Genomic DNA, 16,492 nt, shown 5'->3' with positions numbered 1-16,492 from the left:
GCCCTCCCAGGTCCTTTGCTGCACAGAAGGCCTCTCGGCTCCACATTCAAGAACCTCTGCCACCCTCTCCATTCATGGCAGCTCAAATTTCTGGGGCACGCCAAACCACAAAGCCATCAGGGAGGGGAACTAGCATGTTCCAATGAGGAGACATTATTCTAGGTGGGGAAACAATGGTTGCACACGTGAAGGACTTGCCTAAGGTCGTAGCTTCCTGAGTGGAACTGAGATTTAAGTTCAGTTCTACATGGTTCCAAAGCCTGAGACTGGCCAGGGTGTAGAAAGCAGCCCACGAGTTCCTTCAACGGCCCAGAGGCTCAGGGGTAAGAGACAAGGAGACACAGAAGCTGGCTTCCCAGGGTCCAGGGTGAAGCTTCGCCCACAGGCCTTAGCGGGGCTCCCAGCTCTAAGCCCCAGGCCCAGCCACACTGGTCCAGTGCGCTCCTGCCCGAGGGTCTCCTGCACCCTCTCCAGGCACAGCGGCTGGGCGCGTGGTCTGTCAGTATCAACAGAAGTCTCCTTCTGTTGTCTCCTCAGGGCCTCCGAGTGCTCACACCCAACATCTAACGAAAAGAACTTAGGTTTGCAGGGTCCTGCTCCCAGCACCCTGTGAGCTGAGAGCCTGCCACGAGGCAACCCGCCCAGAGGTGGCGACTTTCCAGAATGAGTAAGGGATGGGGCGAGGGGTCAGGCTGGGAGACCTGGTTTCTGGAGGGTGGCCCAGTGTGGCCCCTGAAGGCAGACTCCAGCCGAAGCCAGCACAGGAGGCTCCGAAGGCTCCCAGGCTGGGCCTGCAGTAACTCCTTGGAGTCCTAACGAAGCAGGCACCTGAGGTAACTGGCTGCTTGTCAGGGAGAGGAAAAGCCCAAGTTTCGTCACTGTGTTTAGAAGAGCAGAGAAGCCGGTCACCAGCAAGAACCCTTGCTCTACAAATCCCAAGGCTGGGCTGTGTGTGGGAGCTGGTGCTGAGGGCAGCTCTGGGCACAGGGCGGGGCTGTTGCTAAAGCAGCAAGAAACTTCCCGAGGTCATCGACAAGCGCTCCAAGTCCAGAAGTTGCATGGTTAAGCGTCCCCGTGGCCTCTGGCTGCCACTGCCTAATTCTGATCTCTCCCCTTTCACAGCTGCTCTGGTCTTTTGTGTTAAGCCCAGGCCAACCCCAGGGTCAAAAAGACAGGGGAAGGGCACACACTTGGGCACCAGCCCCTGCCTCTGGGGCACTCAGAAGGAAGGAGGCCAGTCTTCCAGCGCCGCCTGGATGGTGCTGGCTTGTTTATTCATTCAACAGATACTGAAGGAGCCAGGGAGGGCTCAGGCGCTAGTGTGGGACAGTCCATACGCGTCCTGTCTTCATGGATCTTCCGGTCCAGGGCAAACACAAACACACGGGGGCGATGAATGCCATGACAGAAATGACAGGTGCCGTGAGAGCGAGCAGGGGACACAGGAAGAAAGAGCCTGACCCATTAAAGCTGGGAGAGGGGCTTCCCCGCTGATCCAGCGGCTGACTCCACGCTCCCAACGCAGGAGGCCGGGGTTCAGTCCCTGCTCAGAGAACTAAGATCCCACACGCAGCAAGAAGACTGAAGATCCTGTGTGCCATGCCACAACTAAGACCTGGCACTCAGTCGTGTCTGACTCTGCGACCCCATGGACTGCAGAACGTCAGGCTCCTCTGTCCATGGGATTCTCCAGGCAAGAACACTGGAGTGGGTTGCCATGCCCTCCTCCAGGGGGTCTTTCCAACCCAGGGATCAAATCTAGGTTTTGATTGCATTGGATTGGATCGCATTGCAGGTGGATTCTTTACTGTCTAAGCCACCAGGGGAGCCCAAGACCTGGAGCAGCCAAATAAGTAAATAAGTATTAAATAAATGAACACGGCAAGAAGGGCAGGGAAATGGGGGAGAGTGTTGGAGAGGAAAGTATGAGGTGCCCAGTTACGATGGGCTTTGAAAGGATTAGGATTTATTATGAATCTAATGGGCGGCTTTAAGGGAGGGATGTGTCATGACCTGATTTATATTTTAAAATGGGCCCTTGGAGCAAATTTTTAAAAACTAACAGTACCAAGAGTGGAGAGAGGATGCAGCGTATCAAGAACACTCAGTCACCACTGGTAAGAAAATAAATTGGTACAATGCTTGGGAGGCTAATCTGGCATTACTTAGAAAACGTGGACATGAATAGTATTTTTTTTTAAGAAAAATTTAAAAACATCTTTCTCACAGGAAATATGGCATGGGAACATACGTGATCAGAGAGCATGAGAACATGAGAGATTAGAAAGTCTCCCCGTCTGTCCTGGTCTGATTTATCCTGTGATGCCCCAGGTGAGAAGACGTTTGGAGTAACTGCAGTCTTCCTCCAGTATGGCTGGGAATGAAGTTTGTCACCCAAAGACTGGATATTTGGAATCAATGAGTTATAAAACTGGTGAGTCCAGCCTGCTTGTCCTATAAAGCTGATTTAAAGCTTAAGTTCATGAACTTCCCTGGCGTCTGGTCCAGTTAAGACTTTGCCTTCCAATGAAGGAGGTGTGGGTTCGATCCCTGGTTGGGGAGCTGAGATCTCATACGCTTCAAGGCCAAAAAAGCCAAAACATAAAACAGACAAAATATTGTAACAAATTCAATAAAGAGTTTAAAAATGGTCCACATCAAGAAATAAATAAATAAAGCTTAAGTTGAACCCTGACAGCTGTTTCATTTTCCCCTAAAATCTTGCCCCTACTCGGGACAATCTATTTCTTCCACTGAGGTTTAATTCACAAACAATAAGATGCAGACGCCTTTTGATGTAGAGCTTAATGCATGTTTACCCGTGTGTGTGTGTGTAAGCACCCAGAATAAAGTACAGTGCACTTCCACACACAGCCATCCCCCTCCCCCGCCCAGGGGGCTCTCTTGTGCCCCTTCCTGGTCATCATTCACCGCTCTACCATTCTGCTGAATCCTGTCATCATACACTAGGTTCACTTGAGTCTTGAACTTCATATAAACACTCCTGCCTGGCTGGCTTCTTTTGCTCAACACACAGTGTTTTAGAGATTCATCCATGTTGTATGTATCAGTAGTTTATTCTTATCCATGTTTGGACAGTGAGTTGTTTGCAATTTTTGGTTGCTATGAGTAAAACAGCCCTGACCTTTCTGTACAAGTCATTTTGTGGACACATAGTCTCACTTATCTGGGGTAAATACCTGGGAGTGGAATTATAGAGTCATATGGTACATACACCAGTATGTTTAACCTTACCAGAAATGATCAAATAGCTTTCCAGAGTGGCTGTAGCATAAGTTTCCACCAGTAATGAATGAGAGTATCATTTGTTTCATGGCCTGAGTATCTTCTATCTTTTTAATTTTAGTTATCCTTGTGGTTGTGTAGTAAACTCTGGTGTTTCTACCACCAGATACAAGTGAACATATGTACCAAGAGACATACATGAATGCTTAAGGCAGCACTGGCTAATAGCTGAAAACTGTCAACAACCCAAATGCCCATCAGAATAGGATGGATAAATTGTGGTCCATTCATGTCATATGGTAAACATGAATGAACTCCAGTTTCAGAAATAAACAGGGATGAATACGACCAAAAGACTATTATGCTGAGCAAAAAGAATAAGTCAGGGATACTTATTGTGTGAATTCATGAAAAGTTCAAAAGTATGCAACGCTAAGCAGTAAATTGTTTAAGCCTCTGTACAAAGATGATAAAACAACAGATAAAATCAGGGAAACACTGTAAAATTCAGGAAGTTTCCCTGGAGAGGAAGAAGACAGGTAAGATAAGAAGGGCCTAAAAGAAAAGAAAAAAGAAGAAGAAGGGCCTATCGGGACGTTAGAAGTACTAGGAAAATGTGTTCCTCTTTAATCCAGGTAGGAAGAACAGAGTATTTTAAATTTTTATTCTTTAAGGAATTTACATGATACGTACTATTCTGAATGTGTGATGAATTTCATTATAAAATCTAATTTTTTTTTTTTTTGCAGGTTAAAACATTTTTTGCTAAGGGACTACTCTGGTTGCTGCGTAAGACTAGCAGGGCACCGGAGAGGAACTACTATAATATCCCAGGCAGTGGAGGTGGTGAGTAGCTGGATGTATTCTGAAGGATTTAACTGATGGGCTAGATGGAGGGTGATGGGGGTGCCATTCACTCATGCGGAAAAGTCAGGAAAGAAATGGATTTGGGTGAGAGAAAAGGAAAAAAAAAACCAACAAGAGCTCTGTTTACAACAGGTTAAATCTGAGATGCCCTTTAAACATCCATGTGGAAATGGCAACAGGCAGCAGGACACAGATGTCGGAAGCCCATGGATGAGGTCAGAGCTGAAGTGATCCAGCAAGAGTCATCAGCATAGTTCATTTTTAAAACTACAGGACCAGAAGACAGTGTCGAGGGAAGGCCTGACTCAGATAAGAGAAGGCTGTTGGCAGCGACCTTCACAATGGCTGATCCAGAGGTATGGAGGGGTGAACACCTGACTAGATGAGAAACAGCCAGCACGCAGGGGAGAAGATGCAGCATCATTAGCTATCAGGGAGATGCATCTCAAAACCACAATCAGGGCTTCCCTGGTGGCCCAGCAGTGAAGAGCCCACCTGCCAACGCAGGAGACATAGGTTCGACCCTGGGCCAGGAAGATTCCCCAGACCATGGAGCAGCTAAACCCATGTACCAGAACTATTAAGCCTGTGCTATGGAGCCCAGCAGCTGCAACCACTGAGCCCATGTGCCACAGCTACTGAAACCCGGGAACCTGGAGCCCGTGCTCTGCAACTAGAGAGTAGACTCTGCTCTTTGCAATTAGAGAACAGCCCATGCAACAACAAAGACCCAGCACAGCCAATAAATAAATAAAAATTAAAAAAATTTTTAAAGTAGAATGGTTAAAAAAATCCCACCAGATACCACCCACCAGGGTGGCTATAATCAAAAAACACAGATAATAACAAGTATTAGTGAAGATATGGAGAAACTGTAACTTTCATACATTGCTGGTGAGAATATGAAATGGTGCAGCCAGTTTGGAAAACAGTCTGGCAGTCAAAAGGTTAAACACAGAGTTACCACATGACTCAGCAATTCTAATCTTAGGTCTATAATTCAAGAGAAATGGAAATATATATCCACATAAAAACACATATACAAATGATTATAGAAAGAACTCAAGGTTCCATTAACTGATGAATAAACAAAATGTCTAATATCCATACAATGGAATCTTAGCCATACAAAGCACTGATACAAGCTACATGCATGAACCTTGAAAACATGGTGCTAAGTGAAACCCCCCCCCCCCCAAAAAAGAAAAAAGCCCAACACAAAAGCCTATCTACAATGTGATTCCATTTACGGGAAATGTCCAGAATAAAGTCAATTAGTGATTGCCCAGGGTTGGGGGTTAGAGGAAGTGCAGAGTGACTGTGAACAGGATGATGAAATGTTCTAAAATGGTCTGTGGCCTAAAATTGCACAACCAGGTGACTAGACTGGAACCAACTCACTGGTACACTTGAAATGGACGAACTTTACGTGAGTTACATCTCAATAAAGGTGTCACCAAAAACCGGGCATGAGGTAGAGTGGAATGGGAGATGCGGAATGCGATATATAGAGTGCTTGTATACTGGTGGGGATGGTTCAGTAGGGGGAGAAGTTAATGCTGCAGGAAAAAGAGGTTAATGGAGAAGCAAAGTCCTGAGTAGCAGGACCAGGGCAGCGGGTGGGGGGAGCCAGTCCCACATGGACAGGGCTTACTAGCCTAGCAGGAGGAAAGGCAGGGCCCAGGCTCAGGCACGGGGAGTGATGCACCTTTACAGCTGGGGTTGGAGATTTACAGAGATAGATGAAAAGAATCCTCTAAGAGAGGAGAGAAATGAGGGGGATTTGGTGGGAGGCAAGGCAATGCTAGCGTCGTCCAAGAGGGTTGTGGTTGCAAAGTTAGCAAATCTTTTGAGACCGTTTAATGATAAATGCCCCCTGAAAGACTGGCTGAACTCAAGATTCTGAGGCTGAACAGAGGAACAGGCGACCAGAATCCAGAAGGTCGGGGGCAGCCTTGACCCCTAGAGCCTTCTACCCAGTAGGGGATGCAAGCCTGAACAACTACGCCAATAGAAAGAACCAAGGGAAGCCAAAGGAGGCCCTGGCCAGCTTGCAGGTGGAAGAAAGGAAAAGCAGGCATATGGAACTGAGCAGCAAAGCCAGCCCCAAAGGAGAACAGTGGGAACTGGGTTTTGGAGGTGAGTGCGGTTTTAGAGCCAGTCTCTGGTCCGTTCCCAGGAGACAAGCCATCGAATTAACCTAATGAAGCACAGGATAGCACAGCCTCAGACCAGCGCAGCTGAACACAATCTTCTTGGCAGGCAGAGAAAAGAAACGTCAAAATAAGGAGCAGAGGCTGGGGGGGAGGGAGGCTGTTTGAAGCTGGAGGGGGTGGAGGGAAGGAAAGAAAATCCCAGCCTGAGACTGATAAAGCTCCCTCTTTCCACCCACTGACACACGGCCTAAGGATGTGTCCCAGAGCCTCAACGGAAAAGCATCAAGCCCAGATTAGTACTCACATGTGTGATGCTTTCTGCGTTTCTGAGCATTTGCAGGCACAGCCTCTCATTCGGTATTCACAGAAGTCCCAAGACAGCCGAATGAGGTCAGCCAGGCGGCGAGGGACGGAGCTTTAATGCTATCCCAGGGCTGATGGCTCCAAGGCCAGCGCTCCCTCCACAGGCTCTCACTGCCTTCCTTACGGAGAGGCTTTTCCCACTTACTGAGGTACAATCATCAAAGCACTCCCTGTGTCCCAGAACCTGGCCACCGAGCAACCCAGCAAACTGCCTGCCTCCTGGGTGTGGCAACAGCAGATGCCTGGGGGGGGTCAGTCAAGACGCGGAGGACGGGACCCAACAGCCCCCCCTTTCACACTCAACTGGAGCCCACGTCCTTGATCTGAGAACTGCTAGCTTGACCTCTGCATGCCTGGCTGCCTGAACTCATCCACTGCAACACACTGGCACCAGCCTCTGGCACAGACCCCTCAGTTATCCTAGTGACTCAGGCCCCCTCGCTCCCCAGTCACAACCCCTCCGGCAGTGTCTGCTTCAGGAGTCCGTCTTACTGCAGGACACCTCACTCTGACTGGATGTCCAGTCTGAGATCTCAGCTCCAGGACTGCTGACGCTGTCCAGAGTTGGCAGCCAGGAAACCAGAAAGCAAGAGCTAACACAGCTCTTCCAGCCTATGGTCGTCACTCTGGCTAACTTTCCAATAAGCCCGGGAGAAATAAAACATCAGTCTTCATTGCGAGAGGATCGATGGTGCAGCCTAAGAAACAGGCTCCAAGGGAGGGATGCTGAGCCCTGGGGCATGGGCAAGCAGCGGGGCAGGGGGACGCGGGGTGCGGGGTCCCGGCGCTGCACCACACCTGCCCTTAAAGGAGTCCCTGCGTGGTGTGTTGGTGTCCTGTGGCAGGACGGAGTCCAGGACTTTGTTATATGTATCTACAGTAGGCAGGAAGCAGTCTGGAAAAGCAATACTATCTCAATAGCAAGGCAAAGCCAGACAGAAACAATTGAGGAGAGGCCAGAATATAGCACAAGGAATAAACAAGTGTTTTAAGGAACAGAACCACTCGTACGGTGAAGGCTAGGGTGGTTCCTGTTAAGCCCGTGTGTCCACTGACCAGTCTCTCCAGGCTTCAGACCACTCCTTATTTGCATCTTATCTGGTAGTTGTTTAACACATGAGTATAACCCTTTACCCTGATGTATTTGGACTCATGTTACTCTCTCTGTTTTCTCTTTACTAGTTTTCCTTTAGTTCTTTTTCCTTTTCCTGCCTTGTTGGATTGACACATTATCCCTACTCCCACCACTTCTTTCCCTCCTGGGTTGGAAATCATATCCCTCTTCTTTCCTCTTTTAGTGGCTATCTTAAATTGCTAGCATATATACACTTTCTTAACGAGGCCTAAGGTTTTCAGTAATACTGTTCTATTTAACACGGCAGAAACCTGATGTGAATTAAGAATGGTATTCCCTTCCTTACTCTACCTTATTCTTCCTTGCCTATGTGGTTAACAATTTTAGTTTTCCTTCTTAAAATTAAAAAACCAAACTAGACACAGAATCCCTGTTTTTGTGTTTTGCCGTCTGTGGCAGACACTGCTGGTTGCTTACCAGCAGCCGCTCCCCCTTCTTTCCTGCCAACAGAGTCCTGATTTGGCTCAGGCGGCAAAGAACCCAGTCCCAGGAGATGAGGCACGCCTGGACAGGCAACCACAGTAAGCCTGTCCCCTTTTACCAGGAACTGGTGTAGGGATGAACCAGCTCGGGCCCATGAGACATAAGGAGGTATCTGCTGGGGCCTTCTTGGAAAGATTCTTCTTCCCAACAAAGAGGCACATTAGAAAGCTTCCTTTTTCTTAGCATCCCCCTGCTTGGGAAGTTATAGGGTGATGCTGTGCTACCCGCGGCTGTAGCAGCCATCTCTCAGCCATGAGGAGAAGGATCTTACACCCTCGAGACGGCAGAGCAGAACAATGGAATGACCCAGGGTTTTTCCTATCAGTATTAGACCACTGCCCCAACCCTGGGACTCCCTAACGCCACACTTCTCATCATAAGCTTATTAAATATTTTCTGGAATTTAAGTCACTGTGGGTGACTGAATTATCTGAATATATATTCCATAGTTAAATTTATCAACATACTATGTCAATTTCTGCACTCAATGTTCATGGTAGCAATCTCCTTCCCCCAAGTTTTCTTCTTACTAAAGTATACCTTTGGTAGCTCTTTTAGTCACTATCTACAGGTGATAAAACCGTCTTAGCTGGGGAGGGAGATGGGAGGGAGGTTCAAAAGGAGGGGTATATGTATACCTATGGCTGATTCATGTTGAGGTTTGACAGAAAATGACAAAATTCTGTAAAGCAATTATCCTTCTATCAAAAATAAATTCTTAAAAACTGTCTTAGCATGTCCAGAAATATGTTTATTTCTCCTCAGTCTTGAATGAGAGCTGAATATAGAATTCTAGCTCCCTTAAGACAGTCTTCTATCACGTCCGGCATTTAATGTTGATGAAATGTTGTCTGTCGGTCTAATTGTCATTTCTTTGAAATCTTTTATTTCTCTGTTAGTCCCCCCACCTGGTAGCTTTTAATATTTTCCCTTGTTTTTTTCTTTGGCTGCACCACGCAGCCTGCAGGATCTTAGTTGCCCAAGCAGGAACTGAACCCGTGTCGCCTACAGTGGAAGTGCAGAGTCTTAACCACGGGACCGCCAGTGAATTCCCACATTTTCCTTTTCTTCTTTTTTGGGGGGAAGGGTAATAAGTTACTCTACCCCCTTTATTCTTATCTGCAGTTTCACTGTATTATATCTAGCCATTTATTCTGTTTGATTGGAGAAGGAAATGGCAACCCACTCCAGTATTCTTGCCTGGAGAGTCCTTTGGACAAGAGAGCCTGGTGGGCTGCTGTCCATGGTCACACAGAGTTGGACACGACTGAAACAACTTAGCATGCATGCATGCCTTGGAGAAGGAAATGGCAACCCACTCGTGCTCTTGCCTGGAGAATCCCAGGGCCGGGGGAGCCTGGTGGGCTGCCGTCTGTGGGGTCGCACAGAGTCGGGCACGACTGAGGCGACTTAGCAGCAGCAGCAGCATTCTGTTTGGTATTCATGCTGTTACGTCAGTTTTGGAATTCTTCGTCATTATCACTTCAGATGTTTTTCTGCCATTTCCTTGATTCATATCTGGAACTCCTACTAGACTCGTACTAAAGCCTGCACTCTGTCCTCCATGTCTATCCTGCATTCTAAATAATTCCTCAGCATGAGTGTCCAATTCATGATTTCTATGTGTCCAGGCTATAGTGATCCATCGTCTCAAGTTCTAATTACACTATTTTTCAATGCTGTAATTTTTTATTTAAAATTTTCATATTCACCTATTCTTTCCTTTATGACTCCCCTTTCTTTTCTTTAATAAGTTTCTTGTTGCCCTAATTTCTTTGACGATCCTTAACCTCTTTTTTTTTGAAATTGCATCCAAGTACTGCATTTTGGACTCTTTTGTTGACCATGATGGTTATTCCATTTCTTCTAAGGGATTCCTGCCCACAGTAGTAGATATAATGGTCATCTGAGTTAAATTCACCCATTCCAGTCCATTTTAGTTTGCTGATTCCTAGAATGTCGATATTCACTCTTGCCATCTCCTGTTTGACCACTTCCAATTTGCCTTGATTCATGGACCTAACATTCCAGGCTCCTATGCCATATTGCTCTTTACAGCATCAGACCTTGCTTCTATCACCAGTCACATCCACAACTGGGTATTGTTTTTGCTTTGGCTCCATCCCTTCATTCTTTCTGGAGTTATTTCTCCATTGATCTCCAGTAGCATACTGGGCACCTACCGACCTGGGGAGTTCCTCTTTCAGTATCCTATCATTTTTGCCTTTTCATACTGTTCATGGGGTTCTCAAGGCAAGAATACTGAAGTGGATTGCCATTCCTTTCTCCAGTGGACCACATTCTGTCAGACCTCGCCACCATGACCCATCTGTCTTGGGTGGCCCCACATAGCATGGCTTAGTTTCATTGAGTTAGACAAGACTGTGGTCTGTGTGATCAGACTGGCTAGTTTTCTGTGACTATGGTTTTAGTGTGTCTGCCCTCTGATGCCCTCTCGCAACACCTACCAACCCTGCTTATTTAACTTATATACAGAGTACATCGTGAGAAATGCTGAGCTGGAAGAAGCACAAGCTGGAATCAAGACTGCCAGGAGAAATATCAATAACCTCAGATATGCAGATGACACCACCCTTATGGCAGAAAGTGAAGAGGAACTAAAGAGCCTCTTGATGAAAGTGGAAGAGGAGAGTGAAAAAGTTGGTTTAAAGCTTAACATTCAGAAAACTAAGATCATGGCATCTGATCCCATCACCTCATGGGAAATAGATGGGGAGACAGTGGAAACAGTGTCAGACTTTATTTTTTTGGACTCCAAAATCACTGCAGATGGTGATTGCAGCCATGAAATTAAAAGATGCTTACTCCTTGGGAGGAAAGTTATGACCAACCTAGACAGCATATTAAAAAGCACAGACATTACTTTGCCAACAAAGGTCTGTCTGGTCAAGGCTATGGTTTTTCCAGTGGTCATGTATGGATGTGAGAGTTGGACTGTGAAGAAAGCTGAGTGCCGAAAAACTGATGCTTTTGAACTGTGGTGTTGGAGAAAACTCTTCAGAGTCCCTTGGACTGCAAGGAGATCCAACCAGTCCATCCTAAAGGAGATCAGTCCTGGGTGTTCACTGGAAGGACTGATGCTGAAGCTGAAACTCCAGTACTTTGGCCACCTCATGCGAAGAGTTGACTCATTGGAAAAGATCCTGATGCTGGGAGGGATTGGGAGCAGGAGGAGAAGGGGACGACAGAGGATGAGATGGCTGGATGGCATCACTGACTCAATGGACATGGGTTTGAGTAGACTCCGGGAGTTGGTGATGGACAGGGAGGCCTGGCGTGCTGCGATTCATGGGGTCACAAAGAGTCAGACATGACTGAGCGACTGAACTGAACTGAACTGAACCTATTTCTATTAAAGATATTTACTGATTACTCTGTTATTTTCATTTCTTCTAGGGTAAATTTTTCTTTGTTTGTGTTCTTTTTTCATATTAGTTTTCCTTACTTTTGTTTTTAAAGGCTGACCCAAACATGGCCACCATCTTTGTGATTTTTTAAAATTTTTATTTATTTAATTTTTTTGGCTACACAGCATGCAGGATCTTAATTCCCTGAACAGGGATTGAACCCATGCCTCCTACAGTGGAAGCACAGACCCCTAACCAGTGGACCACCAGGGAACTCCCTCCTCACATGTTTCTGAGTATATAAGCGCACCCCTCCACCATCAGGGGTTTTGACCTTTGCCTCCCCAGGCCCTCTGGGCCCCCTGGCCTAGAATGATGTCTTGCGGCACTAGCTCAGCTTAGGTCCGGGCTCTGACCCTGGGCTGTGCCTAGGCAGGCACCTTCACCGCGAGCCCCAGCCCCAGGATCAGGCGGCACCGCCAGTTTCCCGCCCCCGTGTGGCAGCAGGGTGCCCAGCGCTAGTGCCAGGCTTTGTGTGGGGCACTTCGGAGCTGCTACCCCAGATGTCCAGTCGCTTCTGCCGACACCCAGCCTCAGAGACCAGCAGGGCTGCAGCGTCTGCCCTGCTCGCCCGAGTGTTCTCGCTCCGCTTCTCGTTACAGGGGTGTTTATCATTTTATGTGGGGAGGGAGCGGGAGGATCCGACTATGTTTTCAGCTTTTTGTCTTTTTTACGTATCACTATGTGTTTAGCGTATACATTTACAGTGCCATCTTGACTGGATGAGCTGGACTAAATTATTCGTACCAAGGAACTAGGACTCCTTGCCGATACCCATCTCCCGAGAAGGCATGTCAAGCCCTCTCTAATGGGATTCACAGAACTCCAGCCAGGACACTGAGGGAAGCTCACTGAGACGGCCTGGGGTAAGCTAAGCAAACGCTCCAGTTAAAACTGCTCTCCCACCCCCACCCCATCTTCATCCCAATCCACCGTGGGGCGGCCGCAGGGGTGGGCAGACACCCAGCCCCATGCCTTCAGCCCCTCTTCCACACCACTTCAGCATCTACCAGTGTTTTACCTGGCCAGGGAAACTTGCATACTGGCCACATGGACACTCTTTTTTTTTGTTTTGTTTTTGTTGGGTTTTTTTTGTTGGTTTTTTTTGTGTGTGTGTGTGACTTTATTTTTTTTTTAAATTTTTTTATTAGTTGGAGGCTAATTACCTCACAACACATGGACACTCTTGATGAATGGCCCATCTGACTCCCTTCAAGACCCCAGCCCCCCGCAGCAGGCCCAGTCTTTAGTCTCAATTACATCAGGACAGCAGTGAATTCGGGAGCCAAATTCTAGTCTGGGCTATCATCAGGCAGCTAGACACTTTTTCCTTCCAGGACAAGGTTCTTGAACAATCAGAGGAAGGCTCTCCCACACCCCCCTCTCCTTCCTCTGATTATTTCCTGTTTGTTTCCTGCTGACCATCACTTTGACTTCCAAGCCACTGTGACCTACCTTCTTGATTCAGACCCTTCCACTGCTTGTTTTTTCCAGCAGCTAATGGATTCTGAAGGTTCTGCCCTCGGCTCTTTTCCTCCTTTGCCTCTCTATGCGCCCCTTCCAAATAGGAGCCTACCCTTCTACCCTAGACTCCAGACCTACATTCTCAATCGCCTCTTTAGCCATGTGGCATTTCAGACTTAAATGCATCACCTTCCTGCATTCAAAAGCATATGAGATGGAGACACAGCACTCTCATTCACACGGCCCAGGTCAGGCTCACAGAGCACCCAGAGACCCCCGAAACCAGGCCACCCTCCCAAGCCTCATCTCTCACCATGCCCATTCCTCTCGGGTTATGAGCTAATTTGGACCATAGGCCAAATCTAGCCCACGTTTATTAAGATCCTGCACAAAACCTAAAAAGACACGGACATGTTATTTAATTCATTACTTAGCATTGGCCTTTGTATGGCAGGCATCAAAAAATATTTGTCCATAGATGGGAGAGATAATTTCGAAGTTTGGGATTAATATATACACACTACTATGTATAAAACAGAGAATCAACAAGGATCTACTAGATGGCACAGGGCTCTCTACTCAATATTCTATAATAACCTATACAGAAAAAGATTTTCTGAAAAAGAAGGGATATATGTATAACAAAAACACTTTGCTCTACACCTGAAACTAACACAACATTGTAAATCAACTAGACTCCAATATAAAATAAAAATTTTAAAAAAATTGTTCAACTGAATATCATCTCTCTATATAACCACAGGGTTGTAAGAAGCAGAAGAAATAAGGGTAATAAAAAACACTTTGAAACCACTTTCATAAATCATTGTGTAAATGTGCAAAGGGAAACGATCATTATAATCAGCCCCCACTCTTACGGCTATGACAGTCTAGAAATGAAAGTTTTCTCTGACTTCTTGCAGACCACCAGGAAACATGAGGCCTCAAGCACAAACCAGATTTCACAAGTCAGAGGCAAGGAGAAAGGTGAATGTATAAAAGCTAAGGGGGCTGCCTGGATGGTAGGAATGGTTGAGGCAGCCCGCTCCTCAGTTTCTACCAGCAGAGACACCAGGACTGCTAGGACGCACCTCTCTCTGGTCTGACCCTAAGCACCACAGGCTGCTGGCTAGGTTCTCTCGAGCTGGGACTTGTCAGATCTCACGACCGCCCACCCCAGCTCAGAGTCCTTCCCAGTTAAACCTTCCAAAATGGGGGGCGGGGAAAAAAAGCACCTAAAAAGCTTGGCTTCAGATTCTGGTTTTGCCACCTGTCAGCTATGAACCATTTAACCTTTCTGATCCATGCCCTTTTCTGTAACATGGAGATACCGCGTATCTTGGAGAGTTTCTGTAAGGATGAGAGCCAGAAAACTTCCAGCTCAGGAAGCTCAGAAAACTTCCTGTGCTCCCAGGCTGGGCAGGTGGGGGCCACGGGTCGGCCAGTCCCACCCCAGCCCCCGCCTCCCAGGCCCGGACAGCCAAGGTCTCGCCCCAGAGCTCCCTCCTGTGCCTAAGCACAGGCACTGCCTGCCCAACCTCCGACCCCCACAGCGGCAGCTTCCGGGGGCGGGGCGGGCAGCAGAGGCCTGAGGTCTCAGAGCCAGTCGCCCCGTGGACCTTCACCCCCAGGCCGCGCAGTAAGGAACGCTGTGTCCATCCTGCGCCAGAGCCTGGGGGTCACGGAGCCTGTCACCTGTGCCTGGCTTCATCACACACTCAGAACACAAGCCTGTCCTGAGCTGGTCCATTTTTTTTTTCAGCCGTGCTGCGTGGAATGTCAGATCTTAGTTTCCCCAACCAGGGATAAAATCCATACCCACTGCATTGGAAGCTTGGGGTCTTAACCGCTAGACCGCCAGGGTAGTCCCTAAGCTGATTCTAAACCAAGGTCCATCCCATACTTGGCCACCTCTGTGACTCTCTAGACATACGTTGGCAACAAGATTCTACAAAAGACAAAGTTAATAAGAGGGTTTCTTCACAGGGCTGAAAGCCTCTGACCTTGAGAGGCAGGAGGTGGACTTCCCCGACAGTTCAGTGTCAAGACAGTGCTGCCAATGCAGGAGGCATGGGTCTCATCCCTGGTTGAAGAAGATCCTGAGTGCTGTGTGGCAGTCTCCCCCGCCAAAGAAAGGGAAAAAGAAAAAGAAAGAGAAAGAGAGAGGCAGGAGACAGCCAGGAGATGCTGAAGGTAAGAGACTGGGAGAGACATCTTTGAGGGCTTCTGGAGGCAGAGGGAGTGGGATGAGTAAATGGATAAATGGTGGCCTGGGTCAAGCCAGAGAGCAGTCTGGAGAACCTGAAGTCTAGACCTTATTGCCCAACTCTGCCTCCCTAAGGCAATTAAACGTGACCACACCGCCTACCAGGGCCAGGGGACAAGGGTGCTTTGAGTCTGCTCTGATTGTCTTTAAAGATAAGGTTCAAAGCGCCAGGTGGCTTGGCTCTTCATCACAGTTTACGATTTAGACCTCAGTCACACCAGAGATGTAATGAAGAGCTGCAGAGCTGCCACCGAGCCCTCCGTCTCCTTCTGTCCCTTGTCTGGGTGTCCAGGGGACATTTCAGATCTCAAGAGCAAAGCAGAGGATGTGTTTGCTCAACAAGCATCTCCTGCACCCGGGAGAGGCAGGCGGCACAGAAGGGCCCAGCCCTCCCCATCCTGAGCAGCTGTATCACTGACCCTGCAGCAAAGCGCCTTCTCTGGCCTCTCAGCTCTTGCTCCTTCAAGGAGCAGAGCAATGCGAACCCCATTCTGAGAAGGCTCCACCAGCCCCTCTGGTCCACCTACCACCCAGGGCTCCCTGGTTTTGCCGGCCAGGCTCCCCCTAGGAGAGCTCCCCTTCCAAGGGCATGCCAAGGGCAGCCAACCCTAAAGACCAGCTGCTGGCCTTGCCGCTAAAGAAGATGGAGCTGGGGACGGCCTATCCCAGAGGACTTAGGAGAGCATAACCAGAGCAATGCCCACAGCTAGAACAGGCGTGGTGGGCAGAGCCGAGGGCTTCCAGAAGGAAGGGGTGAGTCAGATTCTCAGCTCCTAAACCCTGGGGAGGACAATGCTTCTCATCCAGCTCACGCTCATGAAAGACAGCACTCTTTGCTCTTCTCAGGAACATGGGTTAATCCAATCCTTCTCAACAGCGGTTCCCCCAAACGCGCACACACCCTCTGCCCTGGGGTGGGAGGGCAGGTGTAGGTTTGATAGAGGGTTTAGAAGAGAGGCTCACGGCATTCCATTGCCCCTGCTGGAACTGAGTGAACAGGAAGAGGAGTAGATGGTTTCTCCAGGTAACCAACCTCCATCTCCCCAACGCGTGCACCCACAGGGCGGGGGACCAGTCAGGGAAC

General features: G+C 48.1%; 1 protein-coding gene across 2 annotated transcripts in view; it reads right to left on the bottom strand.

The window, feature by feature from the left end:
* ST3GAL2 (ST3 beta-galactoside alpha-2,3-sialyltransferase 2) overlaps positions 1-16,492 on the bottom strand; it is a 49,241-nt gene that overhangs the window by 15,902 nt on the left and 16,847 nt on the right. The window contains exon 1 of one of the 2 annotated variants that reach the window (XM_043898030.1): positions 6,574-6,926. The exons of the other annotated variant lie outside the window; for it this stretch is intronic. The gene's annotated coding sequence lies outside the window, so the exon portion shown is untranslated. Of the gene's footprint in view, positions 1-6,573; positions 6,927-16,492 lie in introns of those variants that run through there. 2 annotated transcript variants of the gene reach the window in all.

This window comes from Cervus elaphus, chromosome 4 (assembly GCF_910594005.1).
Source record: "Cervus elaphus chromosome 4, mCerEla1.1, whole genome shotgun sequence".
In the NCBI taxonomy this organism is placed as follows: domain Eukaryota; kingdom Metazoa; phylum Chordata; class Mammalia; order Artiodactyla; family Cervidae; genus Cervus; species Cervus elaphus.
The sequence above is the reverse complement of the archived record's forward strand: the minus strand, read 5'-3'. Positions and strand labels throughout refer to the sequence as shown.